At 38.4% G+C, this 24,488-nt stretch overlaps 1 long non-coding RNA gene across 1 annotated transcript; it reads right to left on the bottom strand.

Annotated features, from left to right (window-relative positions):
- Positions 1-2,877: 2,877 nt before the first annotated feature.
- LOC132321989 (uncharacterized) lies at positions 2,878-24,126 on the bottom strand. Its single transcript, XR_009484985.1, has 4 exons — positions 24,089-24,126; positions 13,221-13,343; positions 4,427-4,502; positions 2,878-2,976 (listed from the first exon to the last, which is right to left on the bottom strand). It is a non-coding gene; the product is annotated as an uncharacterized LOC132321989 (long non-coding RNA).
- Between the last annotated feature and the right edge of the window lie 362 nt (positions 24,127-24,488).

The following is a 24,488-nucleotide window of genomic DNA, read 5'->3' on the forward strand; positions in this document are numbered from 1 at the left end:
CAAGCTAACTCTAGAAAAAAGTCAAGCAGTCCCTAAGGAGACCTCTCTCCAAAGCAAGTTGTTTAGACTTCAGACCTATTGGCTACAGACTCTGAAAGGAAACTGATTTGAATCAAAAGGATCTCTCTAGGAAAACAGCCTAATGAATGGTAAAATGCAATAAAATTTATTTCTTTCCATACTTTACAAATATTTTGCAAAACTTAATCGCAAATCATTTTAAAGAAACTGTTCTATGGAACCAGAACTAGTATTTTCACAACAAATCCTCATCAATTGACAATGTTACTTATGTTTTTGGAGAGTTCTCAACAGTCTCAAAGAATCAAGGTCAGCTTGATCTACTTCAGTTTGTAGTGAGAATAAAGCACAATGGCACAGGAAAAAAATTGAGAACTTTTATCCTGGTAGCCTGTAGGAAAATGAATTCAAATATTTAAATTTCAAACTGTATATCACACAGCTTCTCTTTTCTCACAGCATTATCAGGCTACAACAGTCTGTAACAAACTCGTTGACTGACACTCACTAGATCATTCCTGAGAAGAGAAGTCACAGTTACTAAGTTTATGGTTTAGCTTTTCAGGGTCAGTATTTGGAATGACAAAGCTTAAAAGAATGCTTTTTAAATTTAAGTACAAGTTTACAGTAGTTGTCCAAATCATTTTTCATCCTGACGTGCATGCAGCAAGCTCCTACCAGGTTCCATTTATCTAGCTACAAACGCTAGATAAGCAGAGAGAATATGGTTGTAATTTCATCTGGACACAGTATTGCTCTCCATCTTACAGTTTTTGTTTACAACATACATTTGAAAACAGGAGCTGGTTTGCAGAATTGTTGGACAGTATTTCAAATTTTGCTTGTAAATGTTGAATTATTTCAAATGCTGTATCGCTATCTTTTGCTCAGACAGAAGTGGAACCATCCACTTATTTTTTTGCATTTCGCTAGTAGATTGAACATGATCTTGGTGAGAAAGACCATTGTATAACTTGATTTCCAACATCTTACAGTTGAGGGAAGTCTTTTAACCTTTCTTGCTAAACTTCAGCTTAGGAAAAGAATTTTCTTCTGAAGCCTTAAGGCTTAAGAACTGGAAGTTACTAATTTAGTACTTAGCATAAAATGTTAGCTATGTACCACTCAAGTAACCGTTCAATTAGTTTTTTTATTCTCTTACAAGGTCTGAGCACAAGGTAATTGCTTGCCCACGTTCATAATGCTTCCTGTTACATTATTTTACAAGTTGGCAATTGTAGAACTCGCCAGTCTTTAACCTGGGGCGATTTGACTTCCCTATATCTTCATAAGCAGTGCTATCAATCATCTTTTTCCACTCTGCAGTAAAATTTTCCTCCATTCAGCTTGCAGAAATCTGGTAATTATCAGTTCTGAGAAAGGTCAAGTTATTTAAGTCTTTCACAATACAGTTCTTGCCCTCCTCTCACCAGAAAAACATCACACCATAAAACTTTTGGGGTATTGTGAAATGTTGGGAATTCAGAAAGAACAGATCTCTTCCCACATCCCTCAACTAACCCCTCAAGCCCCAGCAGATGCTGTTCCTCCCCAGCCTCATTCCCCCTCCCTAGGACCCACAGTCGCCCCCCCTCCCCACCCCATGCAGGAGTTCCAACTAAGACCTAGTGCTTGGGGACTAAGAGAGTGCTGCCAACAGGGAACGTCTCATTTCCAGCGCTCTTTCTTACAGCTTTCATAGAGAAGCTATATAGGTAGCAGCACCTCAAATCTGGGCAGGAAGCTACGGGAACAAAGTTAGATACATGTTCATATCACTACCTGTTTATTTTAACACCACGTATGCTTAGAATCACAGCACCACTGGTCTCTCCCTCTCATGCAGCAGGCAAGCCCCACAGCAGTCCCATAGTCTCTTACAGGAGCTTTGGCCACTGATAGTCCAGTTTTGATATGGTTTAAGGAAAATAATTTGGGATGGGGATTCTTTGTTTTACAGCATATTTAAAAATAGAGGTCACAAAAACAGCCCTTATGTAACAATACTTTTCCAATGCGAACTTCACCTATCTTGTCTCACTTGTTTTCTTCCACCATAGTGGAATATACAGCAAGGGTCAACAGCCAAGCTTTCCTTACAGGCTGTTGCTATGGCTCTTGTAAGTCTGAAGTGCAATCTGTGTGAATTCCTGTTACATCAGGCCTTGAGTAAAGCCCAAGTCAACTCCCCAAGGGATACCAGTCTATAGATTTTCCTTAAGACAAACAGCATTATGCAAAACAAGCAACTGAAAATGCCAGAGAGCCAAGGTAGGGTGACAGACTTCAAGGCGATACTCTCCTCTTTTTGTGACCCCTATTTGTCCTGACTGAAGTGCATAACGTGAAGGTTCTGGCAACGATAAGGTAGTAAAGAACAACACACAGTCGTCCTGTAACTTTCAAGCATGCTATTATTTGTGTTTTGGATCCAGTTATCTTTATCGATTTGTCTATATTGATCCCTGCAAAAGCAAAAGACAAATGAGTCACTGAGCTTGCACATGCTTTGCCCCTGGAACAAGCACAGAAGGCCACAAGTAAACCATCCTGCAATGTCTGTAGTATCAAATGCTGCGCACAGCACTTCACAGCCAAATTTGATGCAAGCCTTCCATCTTTAAAAAGGTATTACGCCATTCAAGTAACTGAAAGTGTTCCTAGGAGTCCCAACTCTGCACATATTAGGATCTCCTTGAATTAGAAGTGGCCCTAAGAGGTCTAGCTTTAAATTAATCCTCCCTGAACCTGGGACAGCCTTTGAGATTTCTGTGTTCATGATGAAACTGGCTAGAGTAGGCAAGGCAGACAACATTTCAGAGAGCTTCTGAAGAGATTGTTCTTCCAAAGCCAGTATCCATTCAGTTAGTTTTATGCTGTCCTTGTGTATCTGATTCAAGTACTGTTCAATTTTTTGGATGGCTTGATTAATTTTCCTTCTCTTCTCCACATACCCTGCAGGAAAAACAGATGGGACAGTCAGCACACCAGATATCTAATAGACAATGATACAATAAAGACTGGCAGTTAAGTTTTAAAGTTAAGTTATGATAACTGTTCCCCACAGCATATTTAAAATTCAGCTATGACAACTGAAACCCACTGCCATTTATGATCAATGGCTTTTTTTCTTGAAAGGAAAATTCAGACCTACATTCGTATTTACTACTAACTCTTCAAGATAGGTTGCTATGGAAATGGTGCAAAAGTGGTATCCATTTCTTATTTGCTTATGTATGAGGAATACTTGATTTAGGCTTTTCCCAATTAGAGACGATCTTCTGTACTCCGTGAAAAGGCTCAGTGTATCTTAAAGACAAGCTAAGATAGCATTCAATTAAATGCAGTCAGTTTCTTTAAAAAATTCTAGTCTTAAAATGCTTCAAGCCATAAACCCCCTCACACCTTTAAAAAGCAGACAAAAAATATTGAGTCTAATACCCATTTCTTAACATGCTAAGAACGAATTCCAAATTCAGGCCAGACTATCTGATCTTCACAGCTTTCTGCAAAGTTAATCTTTTTATTGAAGCTTTTGGAAGGATGGTAGATTTGGGAAAAAAGGGAAGGAGGCTTCATGGGCAGCATGCCTAGCAGAAAACTTATAGACGTTTTAGAGCAGTTTGCTGTGGCCATGTGTTGATAATTGTGGAAAACCAGTTCCTATCGTAAAAAAAACCCCTAAGCATATGGGCTCATTTGGTCATCCAAACTTAACATTGTTTTATGCCAAAATGACAAGTAGATACAACAAACTGTTAGCACAATTTCATCAAGATTTTGTTTCTTCAAGTAGGATTTCATAACATAGACGTTATGAACATTATGGCAATGATGGGCTCATAAATCAAACCCCGTAAGGCATGAAAAGAAGCTTTTATCTAACCTGAAGCTAGTTTAGCAAGCATATACTACATCCATGATTTAGTTATTCAAAGGCCTCCATTTCATGCTATTTCACATTCCAAACATTAGAACCTCCATAAAATAACTGTTCTGGCAGCTCAATTCCAGAGCGTGGGAAAGCTTTCTTCAAAGAAGAACATCCCTCGCATTGGTTTACTGTTATCAAAAGCACAAAGCACAGTAGAAATTCTTCACAAAGTACCAGTGAGCAACTTTAACGATATATTTGACATGTAGAATTAATGGTGTTCTTACTAAGTTTTAAAATTAAGTTTATTTTCAATAATAAATTAGATTAGATTAGTCTGCTTCTTAAGGCCATTCAGAGATCTGATTTGAATGGACAAAAACACACCTGCTCTGTGGTTGTGCAGTCTGTCATGTCATATCTCTCCCCACGCTAATGGCCATTTAACAACTCTCTTCAGCCTGTTTAAACTGGAAAACCCTCAGACTGAAAATAGAACAAACCAAACTGGTTCATCTCAGTCTAATTTACCTGAATCTGAACAGGTGGAACTGTCATCTTCCAGGTCTGTGTCTAATCCACTGTTGTTCATTGCTTGTTCAGATTCCTGTAAGTTTTTTATAAAGGAAAAAACAACTTGATTTCCAAAAATGTGACCCAAATTACTAGTTTTCCTGTCTTGTGAAAGATACTAGAGAAAGTAATGACTTGCTGTAGTTTTCACAGGATTCTGCTATTTCCTTCCCAGTTTGGTTAAAACTACTGCTGTAGCAGCCACCCACCACAGTTCAGTAGACAGCTGGTAACTGAAATGCTATCTATGCTGCAACTGCAATTGCAGCTGTCATCACCTTTGTTTAGTTAGTAAAATGTAATCAAGCTATTTTTGAATTTGCATCAATGTTTTTTTCCTTGCTAGGCTGCTTATTCCTCCCCCCACAAATCTTCCATTATGTTGAAAGCGTATGTTAAAAAAAACCCAAAGACAAAGCCGCAACTGGTAGTCTTATGTATTTTGCAGATGTAAGAACTAAATACAGACAGAGCATCTGGACTTCACAGTTCTGGCAGATTCTGTCTGTGGCTTGCACATGTTTGGTGCCTTATCCCGAAACTTTCATGTAGTCACAGCAGTGTATCACTTCCTCCTCTCCCCTCCTCTAGATAAAAGCTACAATCATATCCCAAAGTCACCTCCTTCAGGGACATTACAAATAACACATTAGTATTTCTTTCATTTCCTTACTCATCATTAAGGTCCATCACTCAGTACTGAAGAACTAAGTCTCAGGCTATGGCTCTATTAGGGAGAAGTATTATGAACCAGAATCTGTACTCTAAAGCTGTACACAAAAGTCTTCTTTTACCAAGCCAGTCACACACAAAGAGGACCACTAGGACATTCCACTTGCAGATTTGCTAGTTATATTACTAAAGAAGCCCCATAAACATAATAAATGTTTTTCCCCCTGAAGAAACAAAGTTTTTTCCCCACATTATTGTTCAGAAACTGCTGTCCTCTAGTTCTCTTCAGCTAGGTGCTGGCTCCTTCAAAACCAGAGAGAACACTGCAAGTAACCTCAGGACATAAAAGGCTCTAGTTTGATAACATTTTCCCCTCCCTACCTCCCCCTACAATACCATATTATTCAATCCTTTCCACTCCCTCCCTGCTGTGCTACCTCCTGCATTATGCTGCAGTAACTACTGGATCAAGGCAAATTGGATTAAAAAACACACAAAAAATAATTCCTCAAACAGCTGGCAGAGAGCAAGTTTTTAACCAATATCAGTTCTATAATCTAGTTCAGGTAATTCAGATGCAAAAGCAGTTGCATCATCCTACTCCTAGACCATTCTTTCAGCTGGAAGTGAAGAACTAGGAAGCTGAGTTAGGGCACATTATACTTTGAGATTCTCTCCTCCCAGTGAAGGATTTATGAAAAGGGGTGAAATACAATAAAAGCAAGACAATTCTGTTTTCAAATACTTTAAATCATAGGATGAAGCACAGGTTAAACCATATTCCAAGTGCTTGGTATTTTCCTGATCAACACAGACAAGTGCCAAAACAAAATCTGTGTTAACAAGAAAGTATTAGAAACAACATGGCCTTGGGTTATAAGAAATCTCTTTATGTAAATAAACAGCAGGCAGAAGAATACAGTATTTTTTTTGAATAGATGTTTGTGATTTTTCGCAGCTTCTATTCCAATGTCCAAGTACCCATTCTATATTAGATGGATGTATTCTGGAAAAAGAAGGTAAACCTGGTTCTAAGCTGTGTGTGATAACACAATGCATGATTTCAGCCATGGAAAAAACCATACTTTTAGACCAGTTTCTTCAAGTTTTTTCCAACAGCGAAAGCTAACATAGGAACTAAATCCAAATGCACAGCAACTTTTCCACTAGTTTTAGAAAACACCTTAAGTTGCGGAAAACATCAGGGATACTTTCTATAGAGCGTACCCTTGCCCAGCCTTAAAATACCCCTGGTGTGCTGCCTTACTCTCACTTTTTTTACATGCCTCCCCTACCATTTCCAGGGAAGTTGCATCTGTTCTGAGGCCAGAAGAGATTTATCCAATCCCATGAAATGTCTCCTTAGCAAGCCTTTACACTTAAAGGTTTTCTGCCTTTTTAGCTTGCCAGTTTCTCTAACTTTTCAAAATCTTGGTTTGTCAAGATATTCCTTCCTAGCTAGTGAACTTAAACATTTTTATTGCAGTTTGTTTCATACTGACCCTGACTAAAGCAGGTCTCAGGCTTAGCAACTTTATTATACAGACTAGTTCCTTTTCACAACTATTCAGCAGAGTACTCCAAATTCAGCTGACTTAAAAAAAAAATCTTCAAAAATAGTTCAAAATTTTATGATTATTGCTGTAAAAGCTGTATTTTTAAGAGGACAGTTAAAATGGCATTATAAAGCTAGGACTAAATCTTGTTTCCTGTATGCATTCCTATTGATGCCTTTAGGAGATATTGTGGAAGTAAAATGAAAGCATTGTTTGTGTAATAGTTTTAACACTATACTAAAAGCAAAACCAAAACACAAGTGTACTCAAACATGCAGCCAGGGTAAACATCAACAAAATATAGTAAAACAATGCTTCTCTATGCCTATAGACCTAAAATCACAAATCTATCGATATTTCATTTAAAATTTACAAAAACTTGCTGTTAGATCTGTGGAGTTTCTCTGGAAAAAGGAAAAAAAACATCTATAACCTGAAAAATAGCAGTTTGTAACTATGGCTAAATAAGATGATGTAACTTGAAAAGAGAAAAATCACTCTTCTCTCTTGTGTTGTGTACACAGTTGCCAGGTGACCACAAAGCGCAGAGCTCTCCTTTCAAAAGCTCAAAGGCTGGGAAGGCCACAAATACGACATACTGGCTCTAACCACGGTTTGCACAGGATGACTTTCTGTGAAGTCTCTTTTTATCCTCATTGTGAGGAGGGGTGTTTCTACGTAACATCCCTAGGACAGTCCTACAAAAACCAGCATCAGGTATGTGACCGGTACCCCCCGCTCCCAACCCCTGGTAATATGGATAGCATAACTAACACCATTTTATAAAGCGAGCAGACATTCTCTGTGACCGAGCAGGTCACGTATTCGTTCCCTTTCCCTCATTATCAGGCCCTAAAGGTCCTGTGAACCAAGTAGACAAACCAAACAGATTTCTTCTTCCCCTCCCTACTAGCCTCAAGGTTCCTGGGCACCAGGCCGATTACTCCCTTCCTGGCAGGCCTTGAAAATCCCAGGCACCCGGCCAGCCAGGTGCTGTTCATGACCCTGAGGGATGTGTAACAGCACACACAGCACTGTCTGTAAAATGAAGCAGTTACAACTCCTAAGTGGGGAACTTGGACCTGAATCGCTGCTGGACAGGGAGATGTGTGACCCCTCCGGTGACCAGGGACACCTCCACTGTTGTCTGCTTCCTCCCAGGGTTGAGGGAGTGACTCCTATTCTTTTATATGATTTTCAAGTCTAGTTTATTAGATTGTTATACTGATACAGCAAACCATGTACTAAGATTTGACCCAGCCTGCAGAGGGTCCAGGCCATTAGAAACCATAAGTTAAGCTGTATTATAAATGCTGTATTACGCTACTTATAAATTGTACTACATTGATTCTGCTTGTAGAAATCCTGTGCCATTCTAATCATAAATTCTGTTCTCCACTAATCATAACATCCTGTTAGAATTAAAACTTTATTTTCTTAACTATAGCTTAGTGCCATCAACATTCTGCCCAGGATCCCTAAAAGAACCTTTCTGTCCCCCTAGCGTCAGTGACACAGGTGTGGATACATCAGGACTGAACACATGAACTCAGTTTGCATGTACACCTACTCTACTAAACAGTAGGGATGCACAAGTCTTAATGGAGACCTTTCTGACTGGGCCAGCCACCTACTTTCTTTCAGGCTCAGAGGGACTGCAGACCAGTCACCTCTTATATCATGCATGTGCTACAAGTTCAGCACGTTCCCCCCAATACCAGATTTACTGTTTCTGCACAGAAAGTGAACGAAGCGTTCGCCATACAACCAGCCTGAAATGTTCCCATGAACACTGTTCCTACTATCAGCTCACAGTCAGCTCAGTTATCCTAGAAAATACTGTTTTCACTGTCAGTGGAAACAAAGGACCAAGAGACTTTCCTGTCTTCTCTGAAAGATGCGGCAGCACTCCGGAACGGCTGCTGTCATCTCAGTAATGCACCAGTCCACATCCTGCCCCAAGCTGCCAAATCAGTTATGCTAACAGTTGAGCCTTCCAGATTTAGTGAGTGTTAGTTGTAGGACTCCAGCTTCTGACTCATCCTCACTGATGGGAAAGCTGGAGAGGTTAAAGACATCTGACAAAGGCATTTTGAGTCACCCTACTACCGAAGGTATAGAATCAGTGGGATATTAATCAGAGCCTAACCCTTTAAATACCTATTTGAGATAACTCATGTAAGCTAGATACTGCTATACTTATGAGCATGAGGGTTTGAAGAAAAGGCTGCATCATAGAGGAAATTAATATAAAGGGGGGTAAGACAGCCATGCTTTTACAAAAAAGGTTGGTTAACCCACCAAATTTTGGATACTGACATGCCAGAAGTGGCATGTTACACACAGGTATTTAAGACTCACTTTCCCAAGCATTCTCCCAAAGATCCAAACCTGGATACAATGCTCATTTGAGTGTTGAAGGGTTCCAACTTAGTGTCTGGCTTGCTGATCCAGATGAAGCACTATCAATTCTGCCTATTTCTTCTTTCTTGATGTAATCTAGGTTTGCACCAGTGATATGGTGGTTTCTGCTCATTTCTGAGCAGCTGTTGATGAGAACAATATGCCCATTTACTACTACAAAGCTGTCTATACAGACTCAAACACAGCACAGAATTCTCACCTCAAAACCTCTTCTACCCTGGGGAAAAATGAACTGTGTTAGAAAATGCCGATATTAAATACAAAAGTATTACTACATACAAGACTGTGGGTGTATGCTGCTCTACTATTTAGGTACTGATCTGGAACTGGTAAAGAGTACAGAGATACGGCTATGAATCAACTGTTTACTCAAGGGTTTTTTTCTTTTTAAAAGTTATACATAGGCGTTGACAGACAACACTAATTTAACTACAGTGTTACTGAATGAAGCATGCCATGTGCTGACAACAAGAGATTTTAATTTTTTTTAAACAAAGAATAAAATTATTTGTTGCTGCATAAACGAGTAAAGGACCAGCTCTTAAACCCAAGGATTTATACTGCAGATAGCAAGAGTCAGATGCTGACAGGCACCGTGTATGCCTGGCCAGTTCTATTTACTATTTCATCTCTTTTCTAAAGAGAGAGCTTCCTAGTGCAAGCTGTCAGACCACTAGTAAAAATGGAAAGAACCATTACATCTAGCCCTACCACCTGTTTTCCCTTTTTCCACTGTGGGATCATAGGATCTGGGACTCTTGCTTAACAGCAGTTTAAGTTCAAGGCTCCACCAGAGCAAGCATTACTCCTAAAGTATGCTCAATAACCCTGAGGAGCCCACTGCAAAATATGCAACTTGTGAACTATAGGCAACTCTAATTTTGTTAGTATTTTTAGATCAATAACCACTGAGGTAAAGCAAGAAGAGGTCGCAACCTCTACTGCTTTGCAAATACACAGTGTTTTATACCACAACATCCCAAAATAATAGTTTTGTTGTGGATGAGGATTATCCAATGAAAATCACCCACCTCTCAGAAAAAAATAACTTACTAGCTGAACTGTGTTTAACAGGCACGTGTCTGCTTTTAGGCTCCTTCATTTCACAATGACTTGCAAAAAACACTCAAATTCTCCCCAAGTCTGGGAGAACTTGTTTTACACTGCCTGCCCTAATCACAAGTAATCTTTCCATCTTTCCTCTCCACAAAACATTACGCATTCTACAGGAGAAAATTTCAGATTTGCTCCCAAAGTTGCTCTCAACAAATGTCACAAATGCTGATTTTAGAGCAAAAGCTTCCAAATAAGACTTTCGTTAAAAACCAGAGGCTACTTGATTTTGGGGTGGTAGTGGAATATGTTCAGGCCAAATAATGTAACATAAAATTTTGTGGTGTTTTATTGTTAATGGCTTAACGTATCAGTGTCTTAGCATCATCATTCAATGTACTCTAAAAACATTTATAGGCAGATGGACTGCAAGGAATGTGAACAAGGAAAGCCAGCTCATGCTGTAGGGAGGAACACATAGTTCTGGCATACTAAAAATAAAAAGCATTAACACACCATATGCTGTGCAACAGCAAATAGTGTTATTTAGAAGTGTTCCAATAAAAGCTAACAATAGCGAAAGTTCAGACCTACTAAAAAACCGAAAGTGACTTAAGTCAGCAACATGCCTCACTGCATAAAATAAACACGAGTTTTATCTAACAATTTAGTTTCTTTCATTTTACACAAACCTTAGGATAACATATACCCCGTTAAAGAGCTTTCCTTGTTAAAGAAGTTACTAGCCATGCCAGACAGGAGTTGAAGTGCAAGTGGTGAAGCAAGTTTTGGTTTGTACACAGCCCATGACTATTTTTCTTAAATGACTGACTTGCCTTGCACCTCAGTTGTAGTATCCTTCTTGTTTTGTTTTAACCTCTGCATTAGTACTACTATGCAGATTCACATTCTCTCTCAAGCTGTATGAGCAAAGCAGTAAAAAATTGGAGGTCTTTACCAAAGCAAAGTATTCTCTTGTAAAATTCTTTGTTATTGCAAAACCATGTAATTTCAACTCAAGTAATATTAATTTTCAGCATTTTTGGAAGCCACAGGCAACATGAGTGCAAGAACATGGGTGCCTCTGTGTGCATACACACAGAATAGTTAAACAAACCAGCAATTTCTTCCATAACTTTAAACTAAAGATAGCAACCAGGACTGGATTATTTCTTAGAATGCATTAATTAATGATCTTACAACTGGGGAGAAGCCTAAGGAGACTTAGGAGAGGTAAATCTTTTAAGCAATAGAAACACTTCAAACTGCCACACAACAGACAAGGTCTACTGACTGTAGCATGGAACTGGCGGAAAAACGTGTAATTCAATGACACCACAGCCTTGTGCAAATCTTAATCTAATTTGCACTTTTTTTATGAAATGGTGGTAGCTTCACATACCCTGCAGCAGAGGTGTGAAATCAGTTACACTCTGAATTATTCCAGGCTGGCAGCAAGCTTCTCAATCTCAGCCTTGCTGAAATGCCCACTGATACTGTTAGGGTAACCAGCTTAATTATGGAGTATACAGATGGCAATCACTACGTTTTCGTAAGTTTTTATTCTGTTCTCTTTTGGTGTCAAAACACAACAGAGGTCTTCATATTGACTTATTTGGTCTTTTGCTTTGTAGCAAAGTAGTTAAAGCATGGAATCAAAACAGGACACCTCTGCTCAACAGAAACAGCCCATCAGAAAACATGGAGGGAAATGCAGTAGACTTAAGCTTCAGTAAATTACCATTCTGCAGTTGAGTCTGTGAGGTAACCTGACATCAGCAAAACATACGTCATGGATTAAGACACTCTTAAGCATATTATAGAAAGGCACATTTAAACCAAAAGATGCATGGTTCAAGTTTGTTAGATTTTACCTGACAGGTCTCAAGTATTACTGAACTATCTGAAAGAACTACAGTTGATTCAAAGCAGCAAACTATGACTTCACGTGTCTTTCTTTTCTTCCAGAAGATGTATTTCATTAGCATCTCAGATGGAAGTTTCAGAGTCCACAGTGTATGTTCATGCTGGTATATCCATATACTGAATACTGCTTAAATTCCCTTTTAAAAACATTAACTAGAACATTTGTTCTTAATGCAACAGAAGAGCTGCACTAAGATTTGGCATTTGCACTCTCATCGGGAAGGGAGACGAAACAAAAACATTCCCACCTCAGACCAACACTGAACCCAAGCTGCCATTCTGAAGCCTTTGCTTTTGTACATGGCAGAACTCCATTCACATTCAACAGCAAGAACTAAAATACATGTGTCTTTCAACTCATTTGGAGCAACTGTTGGATCACAATAGCTTACATCCACTGTTTCCCCTCACCGCTGCCTGCTTCTGCTTTAACTCCACTTCCAACACAAACAGAAAACCCAAACAAAAAAACAACCCTGGGACTCACTTTTCAACTCATAACCTGCCAAATGAAAAGGAGTAATACCCTGAGAATCAGCAGGCCTGTAAGGAAGAAGTCTCCACAAAGACAGAAAAAGGGTCCTTTTTCTCACCCTTGTTCCTATCAACATAAGGGACTGCTCCCAGCACCCTGGTATGTGAATGGAGCTTTTAGAAGCTCCATTTCATTTTCTTAACCCATAAGTAGAGTAGACCAGACAGGGAAGGGGGGTGGCACACTTTTTTGAGCAATCTTACTCCTCTTTTCCCACATTCAAATGTATGGAATGTCTACTAACTCTTCCCAACATACACTCCTGCCCCACATAATAGTCTTCCTTTCTCCTACTACTTTATCCATTTTTTTAGTTCAAAAACAGCTAACACAAACCAGTTATGACCACAAGCTAGAACATGCTGAACCAACTGCTATGAAACAGAACAACTTCAGACACAGCTGAAGGCAAACAGAAAACAAGGAGGAAGGATATTCGTTTGACTTGTTTACAGCAAAAGCTGTCCCCTCATTGTTACACAGAGACCAACAATGCTCAACTCCAAGATTAGTCTTTTTCACTGCTTAGATAGATCTAAGAATTCTTGTACTGTTTTCCTTTTAAAGTTAAATGCACTGCTCTTACTCTTCAGCCATCCTTTTCTATGTCCGAGATGTGTCTGCTCCAACTCTCCGCTGATCGAGGCCACCAACTCCACCTTCAACTTTGTTTCTGCTTCCTGTCCCATCACACTGATTTTTCCAAACTCTGAAAGACAAAAGGCAACTCAGTGATTGCTTGTAGGCAAAAAAAGTTTTGCCCTATACCAAGCCGCCTTTTTATTTGAAATAATTAAATCTTTATTCGATATACAACAAAATAAAAATAAAATTCAAAACTATATGGTCCTATTTATTACACAAGGAATTATCCAAGTTAAGTTTAGATTATTCAAAGAATGTGAGGAGACTGCTACGGGCATGAACAAGGAAATGAGGATACCTAATGACAGTACTGAATAACCATGTAGATATCCTTGCTTCAGCCTTGCTAAAGAGACAACAGTGGATAGATCTCCAGTAGTTGGCTGACTCCAAGTATAGATATTACACAGTATATGAGGGCTTTGAACTTCAGTCACTGATAACATGGATTTGTTGATCAATGTCAACAAGGATCAAGAATAAGCTTTCTAATACTGTATTTTCAAATTCAGAAATTTGATACATTGAATTTATCAAAACTCCTTTTCAAGAGAAAAGGAAATTTTCCACGGCATTTTGATCATAATCACTACATTTAACTCAATCATTCTTGTCCTCTTAGTTGTTTAGTGTTTTTATGGGAACCTTTGTAGGCAAACTATCAACCTCATTATCCAAACAGCTTGAGCAGCAACAGCTTAATACCTGTCATGGAAAGGAATGTGGTCCTCCGATGACTAGAGCTGTGAGGCTACCAAGTTATTTTTCCACTCTTTCAGCAAGGCACACTATTTTTACAGAGTCCCTCAAAACCCTCTCATCTCTGAAGGCTCCAAACTCTATTTCAATCAATACTTTAATTGTACCATGACTTTTCAATAAATAAAGCTTTTCAAACTAATCCAGAAAACAGATCTGGTACTTTAAAATTCAGTAGGGAACTGAATGATCCCATGTAACAATCCCAAGAATATATACAAAAAAGATGTTTTCATTTAAATATATTCTATCCTTGCTTGCTAAATTACAGCCCCATACAACTAGTATGTAAAAGATTAAACTCAAGTTACACAACATTCTTTCTCAATATTTCTGATAAAGTGTTAAGTAGCATAGCAATATTTAATGTAGTATATCTTTCAGGGAGTGAATATTTTCCAAATGAGTCTAATAAAAAAGCTAATTCCTCAATTTCCATGTATTGAGATTACTGTGCTAACAGTGTAGTGTGATTACTAAAATATTTTTCTACCACTTTGAGGTTCTTTGTCTCAAGACTGAACAAATGCCATTTCAATGCTGCATGATATCAACTTGAATGCTTAAAAATAAACATATTCTCAAGAACAGCAATTTAGAACAACCAGGGGTAGGTAGTAAGAATTACTGTCACGTAAGGCATAATTTCAGAATGCCATGAAGAATATGCTTTTTTCGGTCAGGTATCTGGCCCTGGAAAATACACATCAGAACACATTAGAACTGATCCAGTTCAGCATTTTTTTTTTTTTTTTAATTTAAGAACCCCCAAAACATTAAGACTACCCAAAAACTGTACTGGTACTACACAGAATGGGGCAAGAGCACTCTTAGAGTGAGGTCCCAAAAGTTACTCTATACTTTTCAGCTGTATACATTCCTTACTGCTTTCATATAAAATTATTTACATCTCACATTGGTAATAAGAAAAGCAAACACACTGTAAAAACTTCATTATCTGCATCAGTGTTTTTTAAGACCACAAAAAGTGATGATGATTATTACCAAGCTAAAAAAAACTAGCGAGAGTTAGAGCTCAAGGGAAAAGGAAAAATCTCTAAGGGAATTCTCTCTGTACACTCTTAGGAAGTGCTGAGTAGTACTGACTCTATACTAATTAACTACTATGCTCACTGTAACATCTATCCATAAGCTATGAATTCAAGTGTAGACTAAGTGTAGCTCCAACCATGAGAGAACAAGTATGTGCTGAACACCACCAGTTACTCTGGAGGGGAGCTGTAAGTTCTTGGGGTTTGTGGTGGAACAGTTACTGGCTAAGAACACAGGAGAGGAAAAAAAATAAAGAAACATGGGAAATTTTATGGAGTTTGTGACCAGTTGTTTTCAACCAGTGTCTCAAGTGTGTGGATCATGAATTACTTTTAAGGGACCTGCAAAAGATAGCTGGTGAAAGCAAACCTAAATCTGCTAATATTGCAAGTGCTGTATGTGTATGTTCTTAACAATCACAAGTTTTCCAGGAGTTCCATTCAGAAAGAGGCTTGAAACAGATTTAGACATAGACTAGAAACACTACAAAGTTTACTATGTTAAAAAAAGTTCTGAGAAAGGTTTATCTCATTTACAAGCAATTGTATAGAAGTATAAAATTTGAATCACTCAAATAGCTATGGCGCAAATCCATGATTTGAAATCAAAAGGCCTTTTCTTTAAGTAATTGCTTATCTTCTTGTGTGTATTTTGCAAAGGGAATAAAACCCCACTACTTTCACATTTAGATTACTTCAGTATCAAGAGAGGAAGAATTTCCTGGACTGGATCTGACAAAAAGAGACTAAAATTCTAAGAGAAACCTATAGAAGATACCATTTTAATGACACAGATCAATGCAGAAAAACACCTGGGTCAGCCGTTTTCAGAAAGTTGAAGTTTTACCATCTGTTTCAGTTACTGCTTTTGTGCCAGGCCTAGAGTTTGACTATAAGACCGTAATGCAACATTCGGGGGGGGGGAGCATAAACTGGAGAACAGACCACTTGCCACTCAATAGTTATATAAAAAATAATCCTTCCTACATCCTAGAAGTTCATTCACAATGAAGACAAGCAACACAGAGTTATTTTTGTAATCACAAGACAAAAAACTCAGAACCACAATGTGGCATTAATTATATCAAATTTCTCTTTCCTAAGATTAAGGATGCTCTAACTTCCAAACCAAAAAAATACCTTGAAGACATTGTGAAGTGAAGGAAGAGTTGTGAAGTGAAGGAAGAGTTAAGAGTACTGACATCCAGTGAAGGTTAGGATAATTTACTGGTAACTGACAAAAATTTATTTAATGTATCATCTTCAAGAGCCATAATAAAAGCCTACAGTATTTGGAGAAGGCTAAATTCTTCTATTACTAAAGTATTGTAATTTCAATAACATTGAAAGCACACTGAAACCTGGCTTCTTCAGATAATTGTTAGAAGACCTGGGGAGTGTTTGTATGTTTTGCTAGAAAAGTAAATGCACACGGTTTATGGAAATGTATACATGTTGGGGCACTATGGCTATGTTTTCTGCTCTTAAAAAAGAAGCAGTTTTCTCAGTAAATAATTAGATCGCAGTAAAAAATAAAATCTATTTACATACTAGAAAGCCATTAGCCATTTCCTTGCCAGCACAAAACTTTTTATTGCTAGTGGAACAGATGTACTACAGGGATTGTTAACAGTATAAAAACCATCACGACAAACAACCATGACAAAGGAGCCTTGCTGGCTCCATCCTCTTGATCATTGTAGCTGCCTAGACGAGTATGTCATATTGATACTATTTATACACGCGTGCACACACACACACACTCATTTTATGAGAAGAGGAAAGACATTAAATATTCCACCCGAAATACCTCAGAGTAACCAGGTATAAGTAAGGAATTCTGAAGAGTAGCAGTATAAACCACTGCTAGACATTCTTACTTATTTAAACCAAAATATGTCTTAGAAGTCCATACAGTTGACAATTACAGGTGGACACCCGTATACTCCTCAGTGTCAGAGGTACGTAAGTAACCTGGACATACACAATTTTAAACTACGTGAAGTTCTATGTTTTAGCATCACTCAGTAGCTATGGTTACTCACTGCCTCAGAGCTGCTGATGCCTCATTTGCTTCTGTTTAAGATCAGTAACTTCCTTCCAAAGGATTTATTTCCCCCTGAAAATTCAAGGGAAGTATTTCAGTAGATCCAAAAAAGCCCAACATTGACAGAAGGGTGAGGGGAAACTGAAATTTTGTAAGTAACACTAAACTCAAAACAATCATCGAATGCTTCCTTCTTCATGAAGTAAAACCTATTTACATGAAAACAGAGATCTATGGAGATAAAACAGGGCAAGTGAAGAGTTCATTATTGACTCATCCTAACACCTTATTAGTTAAACTGCTTTTGAGTTTAGTTATTATCTCAAGCAGGAAATACATCCTGCATAAAGTAGGCATCACAAGTAAGTTTCTAGTATGCCTCACTTAGTAACTGAAAGGCAACAATAAATGTCATGCCATGAAGCATTGTGTTCCTCATGAACACAAATAAGTTTTAAACCAAACAAACATGACATAGTGATAAATTACACATGCTTATACCTGAAGCATGGATGACCTTTAGGTTCCTAGAGTTACAAACCTGGGTCTCATTTATTAAAAACATGCACTGAAGTGATGTTGAAAGATGCCAGAGACACTGCAAAGTGAAATTTTCCATTTCAATTTAGACAAATTAAATTTTGTTTCACAATTTACTTAAAGAAAAGACCACACTGATTAAAGGGGACTTCATCACATCTTGAATATAAAAGCCCTAGACCTGAAAAGAAAAGTGCATATGGCAAACAAGAGAGGGGGAACTGGAAATAGTACACAGAAGAGCATGTTGGTCAGCCTCAGTAATAGTTGCCATGTTGTTGCATCTTCAGATCACACAGGCTGCAAGTCAGGCAATGTTTCTATGGAGAAGTAATACCTTTTATTAGACTAACTAACATAGCTGGAAAAAAGACCTGGTGTGCATCTGGGTACATAAGCCCTCTGAGGTCACCGTGTGACTAAAAGCTTGCATGGCACCCTGTCCCATTATAAGTCAGTCTAATAAAAGATAATTACCTCCCTCCACAAGCCTCATCTGATATATATTATTATACTACATGCAGTCACTGCAAAGAGATGATAGGGAAAAATCAGGATACTGGTTTAGCAAGAGTCACGTATCATAATACATAATTTCAAGACTGTTAACGGCTCTTCATCCAAATGTCATGAGCAGCAAAAAAAGCTATGCCAAACAAGCAAAAAGCCCTCACCTACAGGATGATAGCAGATTCAGGGAACTCCCTAGATTGAGGGAGCAGCAACCTACTTGCTTATTTTAAGTCTGTAATGCAATGCTATGGAAAAAGGCAGCAGGAGGAAATTCAGTCCCTGGGAACAGGGAATAATTTAATTATCACCGTGGTATTTATTAAAAGGAGTTCCTGTATTACAGGAACTTAGAAAAAACTCTCTTAGAAAAAAGAAGCAACATGGGAAAGAAAGCCAACAATCCATCCTGGACAGATAAAAAGAAATGGTATTTCACCTAGAGAAGCAGAGATTATGTACGTCCAAGCTACTCACATTGACAGCCTCCTGAATTAGCTTTAAAGGTCAACTCTTCAAGAAAGTACTCAAAAGCCCTGAAAAGGTCTCACTGAGGTACCAGTCTTCAGCTGGTTCCTTGGCTTTCACCACCAAGAGTTCTCTCAGAAAAGCCTCAAGTTGCACAAGAACACATTAGGCAATTTAAGTTTCCCAACTTTCTTTTACAAGGATTTAAACCTCTGCTTAAGAAATGCGTTCTCATAATACAATTGCACATCAGACATAACAAGCATAAGGCATGCCAGGCATACTACATTTCAGCTACCTTCAGGCATCTAAAAAAGATGATGTCTTAGCTAATGACTCCAGATTCAGGAAGCCGTGAACATCCAAAAGGTTATTTATCCCATACTAGAAGAAGGGGACTTAAGAGATCTAACTTTCAAACTAGAGTTCCTCAGTTTAGCAGATAGCTTTTTTCTGCAATTGTCTACCCTGCTAGACACATGAACACAAAGAAAATTAATAATAATTTGGCGAGTACTGGGATCCTAAATACATCACTTGGGAATGTGATTCAACATTGTTAAAAAATGACAATGCTTTACATAACACGGATGCAGCGGCCCAGCCTATGAAATGCAGTATATAGCAGGCTGTTGGCTACCACATTTCATTAACCGGGCCCCTGTAGCAACTGACAGATGTACAGTTTCATAATGGAATAGTTTACCACAATCAAGAGAAAAGCTAGAATGGCTGTTTCCCCAACAGTACCCAAACAAAGAAGGATTTTGACCATTGAGGATGGTGGTACAGAAAAGAAAACAAAAAACCTCCCACCTACAAACCAAAAAAGAACCCACATGCTCAGAGTCTTGATACATACTAGCTTTATAAGAATTGACCATAACTGCTTTAATGATTAAAGCGTGGAATCCATTACATCCTATTTTCCTTGAACCTGACGAACAACTGCTAACACCTTGTCAATCTCCTCTGGATCATGCTTACCAATTTCTATACAAGGTAAAGGTCACTAAAACAACTGAAATAGAACACACTGAATAAAAGCAGTGAGAAAGAGACAAAATGACTGCTTAAGAAGTTCTTTTATTTAGCATCTCCCTCACATTCTCAAAAGGTTCATGAAAAGCAAAGCAGCATGTATTTGTGACTGGTACCCCCTACTCCCAACCCCTGGTAATGTGGTTAGCATAATTAACGCCATTTTATAAAGCGAGCAGACATTCTCTGTGACCGAGCAGGTCACGTACTCGTTCCCTTTCCCTCATTATCAGGCCCTAAAGGTCCTGTGAACCAAGTAGACAAACCAAACAGATTTCTTCTTCCCCTCCCTACTAGCCTCAAGGTTCCTGGGCACCAGGCCGATTACTCCCTTCCTGGCAGGCCTTGAAAATCCCAGGCACCCGGCCAGCCAGGTGCTGTTCATGACCCTGAGGGATGTGTAACAGCACACACAGCACTGTCTGTAAAATGAAGCAGTTACAACTCCTAAGTGGGGAACTTGGACCTGAATCGCTGCTGGACAGGGAGATGTGTGACCCCTCCGGTGACCAGGGACACCTCCACTGTTGTCTGCTTCCTCCCAGGGTTGAGGGAGTGACTCCTATTCTTTTATATGATTTTCAAGTCTAGTTTATTAGATTGTTATACTGATACAGCAAACCATGTACTAAGATTTGACCCAGCCTGCAGAGGGTCCAGGCCATTAGAAACCATAAGTTAAGCTGTATTATAAATGCTGTATTACGCTACTTATAAATTGTACTACATTGATTCTGCTTGTAGAAATCCTGTGCCATTCTAATCATAAATTCTGTTCTCCACTAATCATAACATCCTGTTAGAATTAAAACTTTATTTTCTTAACTATAGCTTAGTGCCATCAACATTCTGCCCAGGATCCCTAAAAGAACCTTTCTGTCCCCCTAGTGTTGGGTGACAGAACAGGAGAAGGAAAATGAGGTTGAAGAACCAGAACAAGCAAGCTTGCGCACTTCTAACATTCACATTAACTGAAACAGGATATTTAAATTCCAAAATGAGAGTGCTATTTATACAGCTCTTTAGACGCAGATGTTAGATTTGCAAGAATTGCCAGCATTTCAGGATGATACACAATTGTGCCTTCTGACACAGTACATTTTGTGCCTTTGAGTCTTTTGACATTTTTAACTGAAGATAATGTATTAAGTTACTCACTATAAAAAGTTTTCTTGTACCACAGTGCAAATACTGACGACTACAGAAGCTGTAGTCATACTGGCTGCATCCAGAACAGCTTAGTAGTAGCAACACTGACACTCTCCAGCAACATTTGATAAAGGCCTCTCATACCTTACGAGGTGACTATGACTAACCGAGAGTCCAAGATTAGAACGCATCCGTATCTTTCAGATATCCTAAGACTAAATAGAAGTATAATATTTAAAACCGCTGAACAAACTCAGGATATCATTACCTAGGAACATAAATTTAAGTTACTTACTTTCCTTTTTATCTTTCACAGCAACTTTTCCTGTCCTTTTTTGAAAAAGGGATGTTGGTGCTTGCCAGAACCATATTGTTCTTGCTTAGCAAAGCCCAATTCATATTGCATAACTCTATAAAAGCCATTTAAAATGAAAAACAAACACAAAGTTTGCGTGAAGTGGCATCTTTGTGTCCAAATAACTGTTTTGTTTTGCCTTTTTAAGACTTGCATTAGCAAGGACAACAGTATGTTCAGCTGTCAAAACTGGACATGAATGTGGCTGAAGTTCTTAAGACCTTCTGTGAAAAAACAGACAGACTGAAGTTTTTCCCCAAAATGGGACTGGGAGATGTGGAGACAAGGGGAAGGAGAGATTCAGAATTTGAAGGCTCTTTACAAATACTCTAAATTTAAATCATAATGAGGTTTCCAAGTTTGGACAAAACCCCAGAATGAAAAAACCAAACACCTCCCACACCCCCAAAACCCACAAAAGCATGCCCCCATAAAACCTTTGGGCTCTATTCTCAGCTTCCGTAAGTAGATGCTGCCCAAATGCTCAGTTCAAGTAAACTGCGCTACATATCTTGATACCCATTGAGAAACTACTATAAACACAAAGTCTCTAATACCTAAAAGTTCTTCAATGTAAGACTAAATAATTCAATCCTTAGAAAAGCACAACTCCCCCACACACCCTTCCCCCCAGCCAAAAAACCCAAACTTACAACTGAGGAACTGAACAGGACATCAGTTCACAGCAAAGAAAGCTTTCAGAATATTACTTGGTAACAGAAAACAGAGGAGAAAGTTAAAGGAATTGGAAGAGGAATATATGATGATTGTACTCTGCCAAAATCTGAAGAGTTTATATTAGGTAATATAAACATACACATACATTATTTTTCCTCCCCCAAAATCTTATTTTTCAGTAAGTATGAATTTTTTTTTCAGTTTAAGATAAACTTTTTATAGCCGCTTCTAATGGCTGCTACTGAATTACCAAGCATAACAGGAAAAATTATTTTATCTGCTAAGCTAAGATGAATGTAAGAATTAAGGACAGAAGTAGTTGAATGCAAAAAAACCACACCCAAAGACTAAAAATTTGTTGCTGTCTTAGGATAACTAAAAATATTTATGAAACTTGTCACAATATTTGGAACCCGTTTTTTTCACTAGGATGTGACAGACTGATTACTCAGACAATTTGGCAAAAAGAAAATAGAAGGAATGACAGCAGGTTCTTGGAATGCATCTATAAAAAAGTTAGTAAACCAATTTTGCTGGGTTGACTTGCTGCTTACATATTTATGAGATGCTTCTAAATTCCACTCTAACCAACAAAAAGAAACTAGCTAGGAAAACTAAAGTGGAAGGAAACTCTGGTGAATGATCATAAAATGATGAAGTTATGCTCTTTTGAAAGGGAAACACCCTGATAAAAACCAAGATAAAAATAAATTCAGAGAATTGATAAGACAGATCTCATCAGATGCAAAGTGACCTATAATGCATTAATAAATTAGACAGTAGATATGGTGTACAGTAAGTTAGGAAACGCTACGTTTTTCTGCAGAAAAATAAGAGGAACAATCCCCTGATTGACAGGTTCACAACTCAGGCCTTAAGACTAAAGCAAGTACTTTTCAAACCAAGGGTATGTATGCTTTAAGTACTGGGCTTGGAAGCTAAAAAGATTAATCCCACCCTTGCTTCTAATCATCCACTGCTGCTGTGCTCTGCTTTACACAGAAAAAAAACCCCCAACTTAGAGGAACAGAGAGAAGCAGAGGAAGTAGCTAGGTGAAGGCTAACATGTATGGAAGACAGGGTAGAGAGGACAGATTTTCAGCAACTCTTTGTTAATAAAAATTATTTGAAATACTGAAGTAATATAAAATTTTAAATTATGCTAAGCAATTTACAAAATTGAGCTAATTATGTATTTTTATTCTTGCTCTACATTTGTCAGAAAGTTTAGCACATCTGTCCAAACAATACATTGCTCTTCCTGCCAGTGGAATTGCTGAGCTAATACTACAAATGCCCAGTAAGGCACACCGCTAATCCAACAACTTGGGCCTTTATTTCAGATCTGTTTTAATAAACATACTCTGTTTTCAGTCTTTTGAGTCACAAGAACAGGTTTAGGCTTGTATATTTTAGTTTCTTTAAAAAAAGTATCAATCACCATTCAATCCAATAGTCTTTCCATGCAGTTGCATTCAATTTTTCACTCCGACCCCTTGGCTTACAGTTCCATAGATATTACAGGCATCCCTTTCCCATGAAAAATTTCTCTTGGGGCAAGTCATCATTTCTTAGAAGACAAAAGCAAACTAATTCTTGCCTTTTCAATGTGGAGGCTAAATTACTAGGCTGCGCTTTCAGTCTTCTTGACATTATACTCCAATTCTAGATCGTTACTTCTACTTTGATTTAGCGCTCCTATTGAGAATCATGGTGTAGAAGCACTGAGTGCTTTGGCTACTACGTTCCTTCCCACGCAAGGAAGTCAGACAATAAATACTAGGGCATCCTGTTAGTCTTGGACTGTTCTAGGAACTGTTGTGTACAGAAAGTGGAGGGAGTGCATAAAATTGAAGATCTGTTTATTAAACTTAATCAGTAACGCAACCAAGACTCATGATGAATGTACTTCAAGAACAAACCAAGTCAGTAAGCATATCAGTTAAGGCTTTGTAGGAACTTCAGATTTTGTAATTCAGTTTGATCATTTTAAACCTTCACAGACATACTTACTACCATCACTAAAGTTTTTTATTGTTTTGTCAAGTATATTCTCACAGCAGAATATTTAACTCAGAAAAGATATCCCAGACAGAGTGGTAATTAACCCAGCCCAGCTCCCTGACCCACTTCCCTGCACAGCTGGCAGACCCTGGAAGGCCATGCAGGGTCAAGAAAATGTGTATCAAGTCACTTTCCTTGTGACTCACCTGCCTGCTTCTCAGCTCATTAACAGCAACTGGCTGCAGGTCAGAGTGCTCTCAGGGGCTGGTGCTGTCACTAAGATAAGCCAAGCAGGTTCTTGAGGGGTTAAGAGACAGAGCTTTAACTGATCCTGTCATCACAAATAGGGAAATAATAGGAATGTTAACTCTGGTCCCTGAAGCTCACTTGGGAGACATTGTTCTAAAAAAACCCCAAACCAAACCAAAAAACACACACCAAAAAAACAAAACAACTCCAAAACACCACACCCCCCCAACCCCCCAAACTACAAATAAAGAAAAAATACACCCACAAAGGAGAAAGGAGTGATGGAATAAAGATTCAGAGAGATGTCAATACAAAAAGGATGTTGTAGGCAACCTCTTCATCTCTGTTTAAAGAGAG

This window comes from Gavia stellata, chromosome 2 (genome assembly GCF_030936135.1).
Source record: "Gavia stellata isolate bGavSte3 chromosome 2, bGavSte3.hap2, whole genome shotgun sequence".
NCBI lineage: Eukaryota > Metazoa > Chordata > Aves > Gaviiformes > Gaviidae > Gavia > Gavia stellata.